Below are 18,265 nucleotides of genomic sequence, written 5' to 3'. Positions count from 1 at the left end.
CATCGCATAGCATAATCCTAACCGATGATCCTCCCCTTGTCGCCCTGTGAGAGAGCGATCACCGGTTGTATCTGGCACTTGGAAGGGTGTGTTTTATTAAGTATCCGGTTCTAGTTGTCATAAGGTCAAGGTACAACTCCAAATCGTCCTGTTATCGAAGATCACGGCTATTCGAATAGATTAACTTCCCTGCAGGGGTGCACCACATACCCCAACACGCTCGATCCCATTTGGCCGGACACACTTTCCTGGGTCATGCCCGGCCTCGGAAGATCAACACGTCGCAGCCCCACCTAGACCAACAGAGAGGTCAGCACGCCGGTCTAAACCTAAGCGCCCAGGGGTCTGGGCCCATCGCCCTTATCACACCTGCACGTTGCATGGGCGGCCGGAAGCAGACCTAGCCTAGTGGCGTTCCAGTCCAATCCAGCGCGCGCCGCTCCGTCGCTGACGTCAAGAAGGCTTCGGCTGATACCACGATGCCGGGATACCCATAACTACTCCCGCGTAGATGGTTAGTGCGTATAGACCAAATGGCCAGACTCAGATCAAATACCCAGATCTCGTTAAGCGTGTTAAGTATCCGCGAACGCCGACCAGGGCCAGGCCCACCTCTCTCCTAGGTGGTCGGAACCTGCCCTCTCGCTCCGCCTCAAAACTCCACTCGCGGGTGCTCCTCAAGCCGACCCGTCTTTAGTCACCACATGTATCATGTATAAAGTATATAGTATTTACCCGTGATCAACTCCCGAGTGATCCCGGCCCGATAGTATAGCATGGCAGACGGACAAGGATGTTGGGCCACTAATGATAAACTAGCATCCTATACTAAGCATTAGGATTGCAGGTAAAGGTAACAACAGTAGTAGCAAGGACAGGCTATGCATCAGGATAGGATTAACGGGAAGCAGTAACATGCTACACTACTCTAATGCAAGCAGTATAGAGAAGAGTAGGCGATATCTGGTGATCAAAAGGGGGGGCTTGCCTGGTTGCTCTGGCAAGAGAGAGGGGTCGTCAACACCGTAGTCGTACGGGGTAGCAGCGGCGTCGGTCTCGGTGTCTAGAGAGAGAAGAGGGGGAAGAAACAATAAATATAATGCAAGCATATGCATAGTGAAGCATGACATGACAAGTAACGATGCTAGGCGTGCCCTAACGTGGTATGAGGTGGTACCGGTTAAGGGGGGAAACATCCGGGAAAGTATTCCCGGTGTTTCGTGATTTCGGGCAGAGGAGCCGGAGGGGGAAAGTTGCGGGTTCGATAGGTTAGGGGTGTGTGGCGGACGAACGGACTGCGTATCCGGATTCGTCTCGTCGTTCTGAGCAACTTTCATGTTGAAAATATTTTAATCCGAGTTACGGATTAAAAGATATGATTTTCTAAAGATTTTATTAATTTCTGGAATTTAATTAATTAATTATTTAATTCGAAAAATGAATTTATGACGTCAGCATGATGTCATGCTGACGTCAGCAGTCAACAGGGTTGACTTGGTCAACCTGACAGGTGGGTCCCGTTCGTCATACTCTGTTAGTTAATTAACAATAGTTAATTAGGTTAATTAGCCATTAGGTTAATTAATCAGGATTAATTAAATTAAGTATTTACTTAATTAATTAATTAATATTTTAATTATCATTTATTTTTATTTTTAACGTTCTGGGGGGGGGCCTGCGGTCAGTGGCATGGCCGGTCCAGTCAGCAAGGCTGACCGGGTCAACAGGCCGGCCGGGCCCCTAGGGCCCACGGGTCAGTGACCCAGGGGTGGCCCCAGGTCGGCCACGTCGGCGGCCGGCGTTGGGGAGCTCCGGGGAGCGTTCCCGCGGCGGAGGGGCGCCGGACCTCGCCGGGATTCGCCGTCCGGCGGCAAAAATGGCCGCGGGCGGGTGCGTTCGAACGTGGAGAGGATGCCGCGTCCAACGGTGGCAGAGGCACGGCCGGACTTGGCCGGAAACGACGCCGGCGAGCGGCGGAGGCGGCGGTGGGATTCGGGACCGCGTCGGGATCGCGCTACGGGGCTAACGGGAAGGCCAGGGGGGCTGCGCGACGCGCTGAGCACAAGGGGCTCGGCCCCGTGACCATTTGGTCACTGGAAGGGCGCCGGCGACGAGATCCGCGACGGGGGCGCTCGGGTACGGAGGGGAACGAGGGGGAAGAGGAGGGGGGCCTCGACCGAGCGGAGGAGGCGCGAGGGGAGGGGGGTACGTGGGGCGCGGTGAGCCGGCGCGAGCCGGAGCGCGACGAGCGCGGCGCCGGAGCGGTGGGGCGCCGGCGTCGGGGGCGACGGGATCGGGCGGATCCCGATCCAGATCGGCGGGGGAGGGAGGAAGAAGGGGATCGGGGGGGAATGGGGTGTCGGCTAGGGTTTCCGCCGACCGGGGGGGGGTTATGGGAGTGAGGGGGGTGGGCCGGACCAGGGGCTGGCCGGCTGGGCCAGGTGGGCTTGGCCCAGTTTGGCCAGGGGGGGGGGTTCCTCTCCTTTATTTTATTTTTCTTTTCTTAATTTATTTTCTCTTCTGTTTTATTTCATTTTAAAATATTCAGACACTTTATAAAAATGTGTGCACCCCACCATAATTAACCTTGTAATATTTGACAACCCCCGAACATTTTAGTTTGATTTTTTTTTGAAAACTTTTATTACCATCATAATTTTGAATTGAATCTCGAAACCGTTTTGATTTAACCCGAGATTAACTACAGTGACAGAGGTGATGTGGCATCATTAGTGAGGATTACTGTAGCCTAATTACCCGGGCGTCACAATTCTCCTCCACTACAAGAAATCTCGTCCCGAGATTTAGGAGGTAGAAGGAAAGAGTGTGGGGTATTCATCACGCAGACGATCCTCGCGTTCCCAGGTGGCTTCGTCTTCAGAGTGATTCGACCACTGGACTTTGAGGAACTTGATCGCCTTCTGACGTGTGCGGCGTTCAGCTTGGTCGAGAATGCGGACCGGATGCTCTTTATAGGAGAGGTCCTGCTGCAATTCGAGCACTTCATGATCCACTGCTCGGATTGGGTCCTTGAAGCAGCGTCGGAGTTGTGACACGTGGAACACATCGTGAACCTGAGAAAGGTTCGACGGAAGCTCCAGTTGATATGCCACTTTTCCACGCCTTTCGAGAATAGTGAAAGGACCAATATAGCGGGGAGCTAGCTTTCCCTTGATCCCGAAGCGGTGAGCACCCTTCATTGGTTTAACTCGAAGATAAGCCTTTTCGCCAGGTTGATAGACCATGTCTTAGTGATGACGGTCATACTGACTTTTCTGACGTGACTGAGCAGTCTTGAGATTCTCGCGAATAATGCGAACTTGTTCTTCGGCCTGTTGGATAATATCCGGACCGAAGAGTGGACGCTCCCCAGTTTCTGACCAGTTCAGAGGGGTTCGACACTTTCGTCCATATAGCACTTCGAAGGGGGACATCTTCAGACTAGCTTGATAGCTATTATTATAAGAGAACTCGGCATATGGAAGAGATTCCTCCCATTTCTTGCCGAATGAGATTACACAAGCTCGAAGCATGTCTTCAAGAACTTGGTTGACACGTTCAACTTGCCCTTGTGACTGCGGATGAAACGCAGTACTGAAAGATAAGTGAGTCCCCATAGCTTCTTGGAAACTTGCCCAGAATCTTGAAGTGAATAAACTACCACGGTCTGAACTCATAACCAGTGGGATACCGTGAAGTGAAACAATTCTGGCCATGTAGAGAATAGCAAGCTGACTAGCAGTGATTGTCTCTTTGACCGCCAGGAAATGGGCAACTTTGGAAAGCCGGTCAATGACGACAAGAATAGCATCATTACCTTTCTGCGATTTGGGAAATCCAGTGACGAAGTCCATCTCAACATGGTCCCATTTCCATTCAGGAATAGAGATAGGTTGCAGAGTTCCAGCAGGCCTTTGATGCTCTACTTTGATTCGGCGACAAACATCACACTCAGCAACATAACGAGCAATGTCCTGCTTCATATTAGACCACCAGAATCTTTGACGAATATCCTGGTACATCTTTGTACTACCAGGATGGATGGACAGAGGCGTATCATGGGCTTCTTGCATAACCCTTTTAGTCTTATCCAGGTTTTTCTTTGAACACGGTACCACTAGGCGGCCTTTGAAATACAAGGCGCCATCGTCGGCGATAGAGAAGAATGAGGGCTTTCCCCTTTTGAGGTCGCGCTTAATCTTGAGGACTTCATCGTCACACTTCTGTATCCATTTGATGGTGTCCACAAGATCTGGTTTCGCAACTAGGGTATTGAGAGAACCCTTGGAAACAACATGGAGGTTCTGTTTGGGGAAACCTTCGGGAGGGGGAGCGAGTGATCCCGGGGGAACAATATGGAGGTTCAGCCTTCTAAATTCTTCGGTAAGCGAGGGCTGAACTTTGTGGACCTGGAGGTGGTTGCAGTAAGACTTGCGGCTCAAGGCATCAGCCATTACATTAGCCTTGCCGGGGGTATAGGATATACCCACGTCAAAGTCTGCAACAGTCTCCATCCATCTTTGCTGGCGTAGGTTCAAATCTGGCTGAGTAAACAGATACTTCAGACTTTGATGGTCGGTGAAGATCTCACAACGATTACCGAGAAGGTAATGTCGCCACTGCTTTAGTGCATGAATGACAGCAGCAAGCTCGAGGTCGTGAACTGGGTAGTTTTCTTCGTGAGGGCGCAATTGACGAGAGGCATAAGCAATCACTCTGCGCTCTTGCATTAGGACACAGCCTAATCCTTGACGGGAAGCGTCGCAGTAAATGACGAAGTCCTTCTTAGTATCAGGTGGAGCAAGTACGGGGGCAGAAGTCAACTTGTCTTTGAGCACCTGGAAACTTTCCTGACACTTGTCTGTCCAGTCAAACTTGACACCCTTATGCAACAGATTAGTCAGGGGCCTGGCAATCTTGGTGAAGTTCTCGACGAATCGACGGCAGTAGCTGGCGAGACCGAGGAAACTTCGGACTTGCTTGACGTTCTTCGGAGGAGTCCAATCGAGAATAGCTTGAACTCGTTCAGGGTTGACGGCAATACCATCCTTGGAGATGACATGCCCAAGATAGGTCACTTCGGGGAGCCAGAATTCACACTTGGAATACTTAGCATACAGTTGATGTTCTCGAAGCTTCTCTAGCACAAGACGCAGATGTCCAGCATGTTCTTCCTCGTTCTTGGAAAATACAAGGATATCGTCCAGATAAACCACGACGAACTTGTCGAGGTAATCCATGAATATATAATTCATCAGACGAGAGAAGGTGGCGGGAGCATTCGTTAAGCCGAATGACATGACGGTGTACTCATATGATCCATACCGAGTCACGAAGGCGGTTTTTGGGATGTCCTCTTCACGAACACGGATCTGGTGGTAACCCAACCTCAAGTCGAGTTTGGAGAACACTGATGAGCCAGCCAGTTGATCATAAAGGTCATTGATTCGAGGAAGAGGATATTTATTCTGAATGGTAGCTTGGTTTATAGGACGGTAGTCTTGGACTAATCGGTTTGTCCCATCCTTCTTCTTAACAAAGAGAGAAGGTGCTCCCCAAGGGGAGCAACTTGGGAGAATGAAACCTTTGGTAAGAGATTTGTCGATTTCCTCCTTAAGCTCAATGAGTTCATGCGGCGACATCTTGTAGGGTCGTTTAGCTATAGGGGTAGTGCCAGGTTTCAAGTCGATGATGAACTCGACAGCTCTAGCAGGGGGAATCCCTGGAAGTTCTTCTGGGAAGACGTCTTGGAATTCACGAACGACGGGAATGTTTTCAATGCCCTCGAGTGGTGCAGCGTTCAACGCATTCAAGGCATAAAGTCGTGCCTCGGTGTTCTGAACTAGATGAGCTTGGTAAGCTATTATTTCATCAGAAGGGTGTAGCAGATGGACGACCTTAGTGGCGCAAACTATAGAAGCAGTATGCGCTTTTAACCAATTCATTCCCAGAATGAGATCAATGCTACAGGACTTCAGTACGATGGGAGAGACAAGGAATTCCAGTCCTTCGATTTCTATAGGGACGTCGTTGCAAATCATGGAGGTTCGACATTGGCCCGCAGGGGTGTGTACTAATAGTGAAGCATCCATGTTCTCACATTTAATGTCGTGCAAGCATGCAAAACCTTCTGACATGAATGAATGCGATGCACCTGTATCAAATAAAACGGATGCTGGTACTGAATTTACGAGGAGGGTACCCATCACAGTAGCAGGCTGGTCTTGAGCTTCGCTCAGATCAACGTGGTTGGCATGAACACGACCATAAGACTTGGCATTGTTGCTGCGGGGCTGGTTGCTTCCATGGCCAGTTGCTGGAAGGGCCAGTTGATTTGGGTTCTGGTTGCATTCCCTAGCACGATGCCCTGGTTGTCCACACCTGAAGCACAATCCATTATTGGGAGTGGGAACAGGAGCTTGTGGTGGTGGATTTGGGAGTCTTGGCCGCCTAGTCGGAGGAGTAGGCAGACGAGGTGCAGCATAGGTCTGCCTTGGGGTAGGTGCATCCGGCTGGTACAAGCTATTGGGAATCCATATCTTGCGCTTCTGCGAGGACGGGCCCGAAGATGAGCCCGTGTCACGGTTGCGCCTGTGAGAGCTCTGGTATTCCTGCAGACCAGTTTCGATGTTGATGTCTTTGTTCACCAAGGTGGCGAAATCAGTAAAGTCATGCACTAGAAGTGCGAGCTTGATGTCAGCTTGAAGGCCATCACGGAACTTCTCCTATCTGCGTGCATCAGTTGCAATGTCTTCTTCAGCATAGCGGGACAGGTCCAGAAACTCCCGCTGATAAGCTTCCACAGTTCTGTTGCCTTGGGTGAGGTTGCGGAACTCACGCTTCTTCCGGTCCATGACTCCCTAAGGAATGAAGCGAGCACGGAAGGCAGCTTGGAAGTCTGGCCAGGTGATGATTGTTCCAGCTGGCAGTGTACGCCTGTGGCTGTCCCACCATTGAGCTGCGGGTCCCTTCAGGAAGAAGGAAGCAAAGGTGACATAGCTGGCAGGGGCTACCTCAGCAGACTCCATCTCATAGGTGATGTCACGGAGCCAGTCATCAGCATCCAGAGGCTGAGTTGAGCTGTGGTACACAGTTGGGTTCAGGCGCATGAAATCCTGCAGAGTTACTGGGGTTGGCTGCTGGTTCATATTGGGGCGAGGAAACTGAGCCATCATATTCTCCATGAACTGGCGATTCATCTCAAGCTGTTGGATCATACCAGCCATGTACTCAGGCGGTGGTGGGGCGTTGCCACCACGACCACGACCACCTGGTCTAACCATCCTGCTAATATTTAACAGGGGTAGTTCAGCATTGAGGAATTGTAAAAACAAGAATCATTCATGATGAAACATGCACAACGAAAGCAGCACGATAGATACCACATAGTAGTCGGCATATCTTACAAAAGAGATCATGCATAGAGTTTGTTACACAGTGTTCAGTACATAGACTAAGACATCATAGGCGGCACACAGGCTCGCGGCGAATGCATCTAACACTAATAAGCAAGTCTACGTCAGTCCCATGCGGTACTGCGGAGGTAGGTGTAGCCCGACAGCTGGTAGTGACGCGAAGGGAAGACCTCCACGCGAGTAGCCTGGGGTCCGCGGATACTCTGGTGCGGAACCCGATGCGCAGGTGGCAGGAGAGGGCCCAATGCAGGAGAGTAGCCTCCCACATCTGGCCAGCCGACGCCCTGGGGCATCACGGTCCGGTCAGGGTAGATCGCAGAACGCGACAGATTACCAGAGCGGACAGAGGGGTGCAACAGCGTCAGAGCACGATACAGGTGCTGACGGGTGGCGTACAACTCGTGGCGAAGAGCTCGGTTAGCTCGATCCAGCCCATCAGCATGCAGAACAAAGTTCTGATGGTAGAAGGGCTCTCTGGTGACAGTGGAGTAGGCAGCAGTGTAGTATCCCTCCTCACCAACATCAGAGGCGATAGCGATGTGCCTGAAGGGGGAGGTGTCCAACTCCTGATACTCGCCACGGAGACATGTCAGAGCAGCATAAGCAGCATCGTGGACCGCCATATTGATAGTCACTCCAACACCATGAGCAGGGTGCAGCACGGTAGTGGAGTCATACTCTCGAGAGTAGAGGTGGACGATGGCACGGTACTGCTCCTGGTTGAAGTCCTGGTACTCCTCATAGACGGTGTACTCAGGGTGCCAGCGATAACCCAGATAGGTCATCATCTCAACCAACACAGCAGGTGATCCTGAGGCACCAATGGCCGTCGTGTGGCGCACGACCTACCTCGTGGGTTCCATCTGAAAACAAAGATGTTTTCACAGGAGTCAAATGACAATGTGGATAATGTTCAAGTACTACTCTAAAGAATAACTAGGGCTTATCCAACTTTGGGGTGAATGTCGTAACGGGACCCTAGTGTCAGAGTTAGTAAAATCGTTTAACCCGAGTAGGAGAGAGTTCAGAGTCCCAGAGTAAAGGTCGAGGAGTAAAAGATCCTAGCACCACCCGATGACGACGTGGGCCCGTAAGGCACACAGCCAAGTTAGTAAAAGTTTTTGCAATGTCTAGACTCGACTTCGGCCAAGGAGTGTGGAAGGGGGGTTCCTACAGGCAGTCGGCTCTGCTACCAACTTGTGACGCCCCCGATTCAATCGTACACTAATCATGCACGCAAATGTGTACGATCAAGATCAGGGACTCACGGGAAGATATCACAACACAACTCTAAAACATAAATAGGTCATACAAGCATCATAATACAAGCCAGGGGCCTCGAGGGCTCTAATACAAGTGCTCGATCGTAGACGAGTCAGCGGAAGCAACAATATCTGAGTACAGACATAAGTTAAACAAGTTGCCATAAGATGGCTAGCACAAACTGGGGTACAGATCAAAAGAGGCGCAGGCCTCCTGCCTGGGATCCTCCTAACTACTCCTGGTCGTCGTCAGCGGGCATCACGTAGTAGTAGGCACCTCCGGTGTAGTAGGCGTCGTCGTCGACGGTGGCATCTGGATCCTGGGCTCCAACATCTGGTTGCGACAACCAGGAAGAAGGAAAAAGGGGAAAGGAGGGAGAAAGCAACCGTGAGTACTCATCCAAAGTACTCGCAAGCAAGGAGCTACACTACATATGTATGCATTGGTATCAACTGGAATAAGGCTATTATATGTGGGCTGGACTGCAGAAAGCCGGAATAAGAGGGGGATAGCTAGTCCTTTCGAAGACTACGCTTCTGGCAGCCTCCGTCTTGCAGCATGTAGAAGAGAGTAGACTGAAGTCCTCCAAGTAGCATCGCATAGCATAATCCTAACCGATGATCCTCCCCTCGTCGCCCTGTGAGAGAGCGATCACCGGTTGTATCTGGCACTTGGAAGGGTGTGTTTTATTAAGTATCCGGTTCTAGTTGTCATAAGGTCAAGGTACAACTCCAAGTCGTCCTGTTACCGAAGATCACGGCTATTCGAATAGATTAACTTCCCTGCAGGGGTGCACCACATACCCCAACACGCTCGATCCCATTTGGCCGGACACACTTTCCTGGGTCATGCCCGGCCTCGGAAGATCAACACGTCGCAGCCCCACCTAGACCAACAGAGAGGTCAGCACGCCGGTCTAAACCTAAGCGCCCAGGGGTCTGGGCCCATCGCCCTTAGCACACCTGCACGTTGCGAACGCGGCCGAAAGCAGACCTAGCCTAGTGGCCTTCCAGTCCAATCCGGCGCGCGCCACTCAGTCGCTGACGTCACGAAGGCTTCGGCTGATACCACGACGCCGGGATACCCATAACTACTCCCGCGTAGATGGTTAGTGCGTATAGACCAAATGGCCAGACTCAGATCAAATACCCAGATCTCGTTAAGCGTGTTAAGTATCCGCGAACGCCGACCAGGGCCAGGCCCACCTCTCTCCTAGGTGGTCGGAACCTGCCCTGCCGCTCCGCCTCAAACTCCACTCGCGGGTGCTCCTCAAGCCGACCCGTCTTTAGTCACCACATGTATCATGTATAAAGTATATAGTATATACCCGTGATCAACTCCCGAGTGATCACGGCCCGATAGTATAGCATGGCAGACGGACAAGGATGTAGGGCCACTGATGATAACTAGCATCCTATACTAAGCATTAGGATTGCAGGTAAAGGTAACAACTGTAGTAGCAAGGACAGGCTATGCATCAGGATAGGATTAACGGGAAAGCAGTAACATGCTACACTACTCTAATGCAAGCAGTATAGAGAAGAGTAGGCGATATCTGGTGATCAAAGGGGGGCTTGCCTGGTTGCTCTGGCAAGAGAGAGGGGTCGTCCACCGTAGTCGTACGGGGTAGCAGCGGCGTCGGTCTCGGTGTCTAGAGAGAGAAGAGGGGGAAGAAACAATAAATATAATGCAAGCATATGCATAGTGAAGCATGACATGACAAGTAACGATGCTAGGCGTGCCCTAACGTGGTATGAGGTGGTACCGGTTAAGGGGGGAAACATCCGGGAAAGTATTCCCGGTGTTTCGTGATTTCGGGCAGAGGAGCCGGAGGGGGAAAGTTGCGGGTTCGATAGGTTAGGGGTGTGTGGCGGACGAACGGACTGCGTATCCGGATTCGTCTCGTCGTTCTGAGCAACTTTCATGTTGAAAATATTTTAATCCGAGTTACGGATTAAAAGATATGATTTTCTAAAGATTTTATTAATTTCTGGAATTTAATTAATTAATTATTTAATTCGAAAAATGAATTTATGACGTCAGCATGATGTCATGCTGACGTCAGCAGTCAACAGGGTTGACTTGGTCAACCTGACAGGTGGGTCCCGTTCGTCATACTCTGTTAGTTAATTAATAATAGTTAATTAGGTTAATTAGCCATTAGGTTAATTAATCAGGATTAATTAAATTAAGTATTTACTTAATTATTAATTAATATTTTAATTATCATTTATTTTTATTTTTAACGTTCTGGGGGGGGCCTGCGGTCAGTGGCATGGCCGGTCCAGTCAGCAAGGCTGACCGGGTCAACAGGCCGGCCGGGCCCTAGGGCCCACGGGTCAGTGACCCAGGGGTGGCCCCAGGTCGGCCACGTCGGCGGCCGGCGTTGGGGAGCTCCGGGGAGCGTTCCCGCGGCGGAGGGGCGCCGGACCTCGCCGGGATTCGCCGTCCGGCGGCAAAAATGGCCGCGGGCGGGTGCGTTCGAACGTGGAGAGGATGCCGCGTCCAACGGTGGCAGAGGCACGGCCGGACTTGGCCGGAAACGACGCCGGCGAGCGGCGGAGGCGGCGGTGGGATTCGGGACCGCGTCGGGATCGCGCTACGGGGCTAACGGGAAGGCCAGGGGGGCTGCGCGACGCGCTGAGCACAAGGGGCTCGGCCCCGTGACCATTTGGTCACTGGAAGGGCGCCGGCGACGAGATCCGCGACGGGGGCGCTCGGGTACGGAGGGGAACGAGGGGGAAGAGGAGGGGGGCCTCGACCGAGCGGAGGAGGCGCGAGGGGAGGGGGGTACGTGGGGCGCGGTGAGCCGGCGCGAGCCGGAGCGCGACGAGCGCGGCGCCGGAGCGAGCTCCGGCCATGGCGACCGAGCGCGGGGGTCGACCCCTACGGCTACAGAGCGAAGCAGGGGAGGGAAGAGCTCACGGGGGGGGACGCGTGGGGTCTCGGAAGCGGGCTCGGGGCGGTCGGGGGCGTCCGGCGGGGAGGAGGTCGAGGCGGCGGCCGTCCGGCGATGCGGATCCGGCGAGGTGGGAGTCGGGGACGGTCCTGAGGCGACGAGGGGGGGTTTCGGGCGTCCTGCGCGGCCGGTCGGGGAGGAGGGGAGGAGGACGAGCGCCGGTGGGGTGGGGCGCCGGCGTCGGGGGCGACGGGATCGGGCGGATCCCGATCCAAATCGGCGGGGGAGGGAGGAGAAGGGGATTGGGGGGGAATGGGGTGTCGGCTAGGGTTTCCGCCGACCGGGGGGGTTATGGGAGTGAGGGGGGTGGGCCGGACCAGGGGCTGGCCGGCTGGGCCAGGTGGGCTTGGCCCAGTTTGGCCAGGGGGGGGGGGGTTTCCTCTCCTTTGTTTTATTTTTCTTTTCTTAATTTATTTTCTCTTTTGTTTTATTTCATTTTAAAATATTCAGACACTTTATAAAAATGTGTGCACCCACCATAATTAACCTTGTAATATTTGACAACCCCCGAACATTTTAGTTTGATTTTTTTTTGAAAACTTTTATTACCATCATAATTTTGAATTGAATCTCGAAACCGTTTTGATTTAACCCGAGATTAACTACAGTGACAGAGGTGACGTGGCATCATTAGTGAGGATTACTGTAGCCTAATTACCCGGGCGTCACAAGCTAGAGGGTTGGCCGGGGCAGCGGCGGACCGGCGGTGGGGAGTGGTTTCGGGGCGGCGAGACGGCGCAGGAGCACCACCAAGCGCGGGCGGTGGGGGTCGGTGGCTCAGGGGGTGCAGGTTGAAGATGAACCACATGCCCTCCCTAAACTACATGTCAAGTGCCTCTTTGCTACCATTACGTTCAGTTTTGATAGTAACATTCAGATTCCACAGTAAATTTCAGTTTCGACAGTTAAGTTGAGAGTCAATAGTTCTTACCTCATATGTTGTAGTTCGGTGGTTTTTGGTGATGTAAATCTTACATATATCAATTTTTGGTAATGTATTTTACATCATCTATTGGAGATGCTATTGGAATACCACTTGACATTAATGATGTTTGTCTTGTGCTGCTTCAGCCTCGACATCTTACCGCTCGCGGGAGCTGCTCCAATGACAGAACTATCCATCTCAATAGAGCAGTGCCCTGGACCCCGTCTACAGATTCCTAGATCTTCCTCCATACCTCCGACAGCCACCTCTGCCACAACTTCTTCAGCGACCAACTCAATGATGCTGAGGTCGACACGGCTACGACAAAGAGGTTGTACACTTGTCGCATCACTTATTACTCTACATTAATGTCGACCCATTAGGGCTATTTTGGTTCAAGGGAGAAACATAGCAATAGGAAATTTTCCTATGGCACTCTACTATTGAATTATTCATGCATTTTTTTGAAAGGAATGGAGCAAAACATCCACCTGGACCTACTTTTCAAAATCCTATGCATGAAAACAAGACGAAGTGCATTAGTGGAAAAATAACATTCTAACTGTACACGCTTTCATATGGTTTCACTTTATTTTGGCCATGTTTCTTTGCATCCTCTACTCTTCCAATTCCTGTGAACCAAACACCCAAGTTGACAGAAATCCTGTGTTCACAAATTCTCTGTTTCCCATGTGCATTCCTATCCTATTCCCGTGTTTTTCCTATCCCTGCGTTTTTAGAATCATGCAAGCCAAATGAGCCCTTACATAATTACTTCAGTTACAGGTAGGTGTCGAAGAAAACTTTGTGTGGTTTGTCTTGCTCCTGCCGCGACGTCGTCCTCCTCACCTGAGCTGCTCCATCAACAGAAGCATCCACCAAACCAGACATCACGTCTCCTGACTGTCTTTCGCCACTCAGATCTCCTTCCCTGCCGCCGGCACCCACCACAACAGCATCACCATCATCGACTCAACAGATGAACCTGAGGAGTACACGAGTCCACAAGAGAGGTCACACTCTTTTGTTTGTGCTTATGTTATGCATTGCTTCATATTACCTGCTACTTTATCATCCTATTCACCTCTTAGACTGCAAGTTAGGTACAAATCGATGTTCAAACATGAGTTCTAAATTAGTTGTGTGGCACATATCGAGGCAGTAATGAATAGTATCTCTGTCTAATATCTGGATCACCTAGGGTATGCCTATGTTGTTCATCTTAGGTGGGAAACAAATACTAAAGAAATCATCATCTATTTTTTTATTAAATTAAAGCAATCATCAGCCTGCTATCATTATTTTTGGATCCAGCCACTGGTTGTTACCATTACTCTAGATTTCTGCATGCTCTCCTTACATAATCTCACTATATTTTTTTGTATGCATGTCAGATATTGCACACAGTCATGCTAAATATGTAAATAAAAAGGGAATAGTTTTGTGCAGCAATTAAATGTCATGCAGACATCGCTCCATGGTGGGTTCAATGGCAAACCCTCCCCCCCCCTTCAGATTGTAATCCAGATGAAGATATTTGTTTTGAGGCGGATTCAGACGCACCTGACCACTCCTATTTACCCCCTGAGGTGTTTGCTCTAACTTGGCATGATGATGTTAGTCATATCATGCATATGTTGCCTTGCAGTGTCTACTTTCGACATCTGCTTAGTATAGACATGTTCTGTAATGCCACGTATTTAGTTTCAATATCATATATGGGAATTATGTAGTCTCATGTCTTTTAGCCAGCCATAATATATGTGAAACGTGCAATGTCCAATGCTATCCTGTTTAACCAGGCATCATATATTTGAATGATATCTTGCCCATCCTTTTCTTCATTACATTTCCATTTGTCGACAATGTTTGTACATTAAACTACTCTTCCTGTGAATCAACCATTTGAGTGGGTGATGGGAAAATCTGGAGTGAAAACAAGGCCTTCAGAGCAGACAGTGCTACCTGTCAAAGAAAATCTCTTGTTGGGTCCCAATAGCTCATCAAAGATGGATTCAGAGACAGATGACCAGTCCTATTCCCTCACCGAGGTGTATGCTCTAACTTCGCATGGTTATACTGCTCATATCATGCATATGGTGTCTTGCATTGCATAGTTTAGACATCATATACACAATATTCAACACCATGTTCTTAGTTTAGACATCATATATGCGAATGTCCTCTGCTTAGAATATAAATCGCATATGTGAATTAAATCATGCGATCCTGATTACTTAGATAACATGTATGTGAATTATGTCATGCGATCCTATTTAGTTAGTCATCATATCTTTGAATTATGTTATGCTATGCTATCCAGTTTAGATAAACATCATATATGTGAAATTATGTCATGCTATCCATTTTAGTTAAACAATATACATGTCAACTATTTCATGCCCTCTTTTTTCCACACTATCTATTGCATCTGTCTCTCGTACAATGTCTGTACATTCAACAATGTTTCCTGTTTATCAGCCATTTGAATTGGAGTGAGTGATGGCAGTATCTTGCGGAGTAAAAAGACGGTCTTCAAATAAAACAGTGCTACCCCTTGGTGGAGATAGCACCCTAGTTGTACATGCACGAGAACCAGCCCTACCACACACACTACAAAAAAGACACATCCCTCACACTTTGGGCTGGATGAATTTGTTTTCTGTCATGCTTATGACACTTCTATGACGATAATTGTGACAAAATCCGGTATCATCATAGATGTGGTGGGATCCTACTTATATGACAAAAAATCAAGACAGAAAATGGGCTTTTCATCCTGGGCGGGCCGGAGACACAGCTGCATGACATTCTTTGGGCCGTCCATGACGGAAAAAACCATGGTAGAAGCGAGGGCGAGGAAAATATCGGGGGAGTTCTCGGTTATGGTGGGTGGTCGGGGGCCGAGCGGTGCGTGTTTCTCTCATATATACGCACGTGTGTGTGAGGCGTTGCGCTCTAACTGAACCTCAACGAGGCGTTGGGCTCTAAGTGAACCCGGGTGATCGCACTAGCTACGTTACTGAATCCGAGCGATTGATCCCTTGCTGTTAACTGAACCCAAGTGATTCCTTCGCTACTGCTGCTAACTGAAGCCGATCGATGCTACCTCTAGATGAACAGTGAGCTTTGTTGGGGGGTTTGGATGAACTGTTCCCGGTGGGGGGCTGGATGAATAGGACCCAGTGGTAGTAGAGGCCGTTGCCGCTGGATGAACAGGACCCCATGTGTGGAGGGCTTGATGAATAGGACCCCGTGTTTGGAAGGCTGGATGAACAGGACCCCATGGAGGGCTGGTTGAACAGTAGCCGGTGGAGGGCTGGTTGAACAGTAGCTGGTGGAGGGGCTGGATGAACAGTAGCCTGTGGAGGGGTGGTTGAACAGGACCCCGTAGAGAGGGCTGGTTGAACAGTAGCCGGTGGAGGAGCGGTGGAGGTTGGACGAACAGGAGCCCGTGGATGAACAAGAGAAGGTGGAGGCTAGAGGAGGTCGACGGTGGATGAGAAGTAGCCCGTGGAGGCTGGAGGAGGTCGACGGTGGAGATGAACAATATCCTGTGGAGTCTCATTTTGCGGTACGCCACACCCCTCTCGATGAACAGGACCCCCGTTTCAACCGTAGCACTCCAACACAAGTCTGTTTCCTCCGTTTTTTGGTACGCCACACACCTCTTGATCAATAGGGCCCTGTTTCGACCATAGGAGGTCCAAGAGAAGTCTGTTTCCTCTGTTTTGCGGCACGCCAGACCCCTCCTAATGAATTTGGACCGCGGTCGGTTGAACACAAGGTCGTTTCCCCCGTTCTGCGGTACGCCAGGCCTCGTTTCCATCGGCTGTTCCATCCAGGCCCGATGAACACGACATATTCCGTTGCCTCCCGATGAACATGACGCATTCCGTTGCCTCCCCATGAACACGACGACGACGTAGTTTCTCTGTTCCGACCCAGCCATGTACATGAGCCCTGGCCATACATATGCACGAGTAGGCATTCGAGACCCCGCCCGCATGTATGTACGTGGCCGTATTTACTTTCTTGCACCCTGGCCGATGTATGTACGTGTACATGCTACGTGCGCGCCTCTACTATGACACGTGTGCGCCTCTACTACGACACGTGCCCTTCCTTACATGGCCACGGTTCATCGCTGCAGCCTGCAGACAGACCGATCTTATGTACGTACACGTTCGCGACCAGAATGAAAACGCTACATACGCTTCGACTAGGTGGGTCCTGACTGTCAGGAACTTCCTTCCGTGCGAAGATGTAGCTGGTGTGTCCCAGCAGTCAGGGGGGAAACATTTTTTCCGCGAAATATGGTGGCCCATTTGGTGGGTCCCTGCTGTCAGGTGGAGGAATAATTATTTTGCGCGAAATAAGGAGGCACTTCCTTGCTGCTGCCGTGGACCCAGTTGTCAGCCTCTCCACGTACAGTACTCTTCCGATGGAAGTCGTTCCTTGACCACGTTGACCACACCGCGCCGAGAGCACTAGGGCGATGGAAGACGGCGAGGCCTAGGAAGGGGACGACGCAGAGCTGGGGAAGACGCGACCGTGGATGCCGACATAGAGGGGAGTATGTGGGTTGACTGCTTCGGCTGCGGTGTGAGGCTGCCATCACCGGAGAATAACAGGAGGTGTGGGTGAGTATAGAGGGATGGCATGGCCAGCGGTGGCAGCACGACCGAACATGGGAGGCAGGAGCAGGCGGCACCGCCGATGCTTGTTTGGGTAGCTGGAGCAAGAAGACCAGAGGTTGAAGAAGCACTATGGCCATTGGATGGACATCGTACGATCACTGGAGCTAGAATCGTTCATATTGACTAAGTTGACAAAGCCCTCCATCCCCGTCATCTTAGTAGGCCCACAAGTCAGCCTACCACTATGGTGGGTCCCAGCTAGCAGGGAGAGTATTCATTTTTTTGTGCATAATAAGGAGGCACTTCCTTGCGTGCGAAGAGATAGTTGGTGGGTCTGACCTGTCAGCGGGGGGAACATTTTTTTCATGAAATACAGAGGCCCTTCCAGTGGGTCCCAGCTGTTAGGTGGAGGAATCATAATTTTGCACATAATAAGGAGGCATTTCCTTGCGTGCGGCTGTGGACCCAACTGTCAGCCGCTCCACGTACAGTCCACTTCCGATGCATGTCGTTCGTTGACCATGTTGACCACGCCGCGCTAAGAGCACCAGGGCGGTGGATGACAGCGAGGCCTAGGAAGGGAACGACACGGAGCCAGAGAAGACTCGGCAGTTGTTTCCCACGCGGAGGGGAGTACGAGGGTTTACTTGTTCGTCTATCGTCGCTGGAGAATAACAGCAGGTGTGGGTGAGTAGAGGGATGGCTAGGCCAGTGATGGGAGTACGGTGGGGCGGTGAGGCCTCCGCGGCAGCACAGCCGGCTGCGGGAGGAGGGAGGAGGCAGTCCCACCAGCGCTTGTTTGAGTGGCTGGAGCAGGAAGAGCAGAGATTGAAGAAGCACGACGGCCGTTGGATGGACATCCAACAGTCACTGCTTGTGCGTCAACCCTTTTTTAGGAAAGCCTCAAATCTGTGGAAGATAGCATACATCCCATCTGCCATTATTTCTAATAATTTACAACCCATATTCTAATAATTTACAGCCCATATTGTGGCCACGGTTAAAAAAATATACGAAATTTTCCATATTTCGGTGCGGTCCGAACTTTTTTTAATCCCAAAAT

Source organism: Triticum urartu, chromosome 5, assembly GCF_003073215.2.
Source record: "Triticum urartu cultivar G1812 chromosome 5, Tu2.1, whole genome shotgun sequence".
Taxonomy (NCBI): Eukaryota; Viridiplantae; Streptophyta; class Magnoliopsida; order Poales; family Poaceae; genus Triticum; species Triticum urartu.
Note: the sequence above shows the minus strand (reverse complement) of the source record.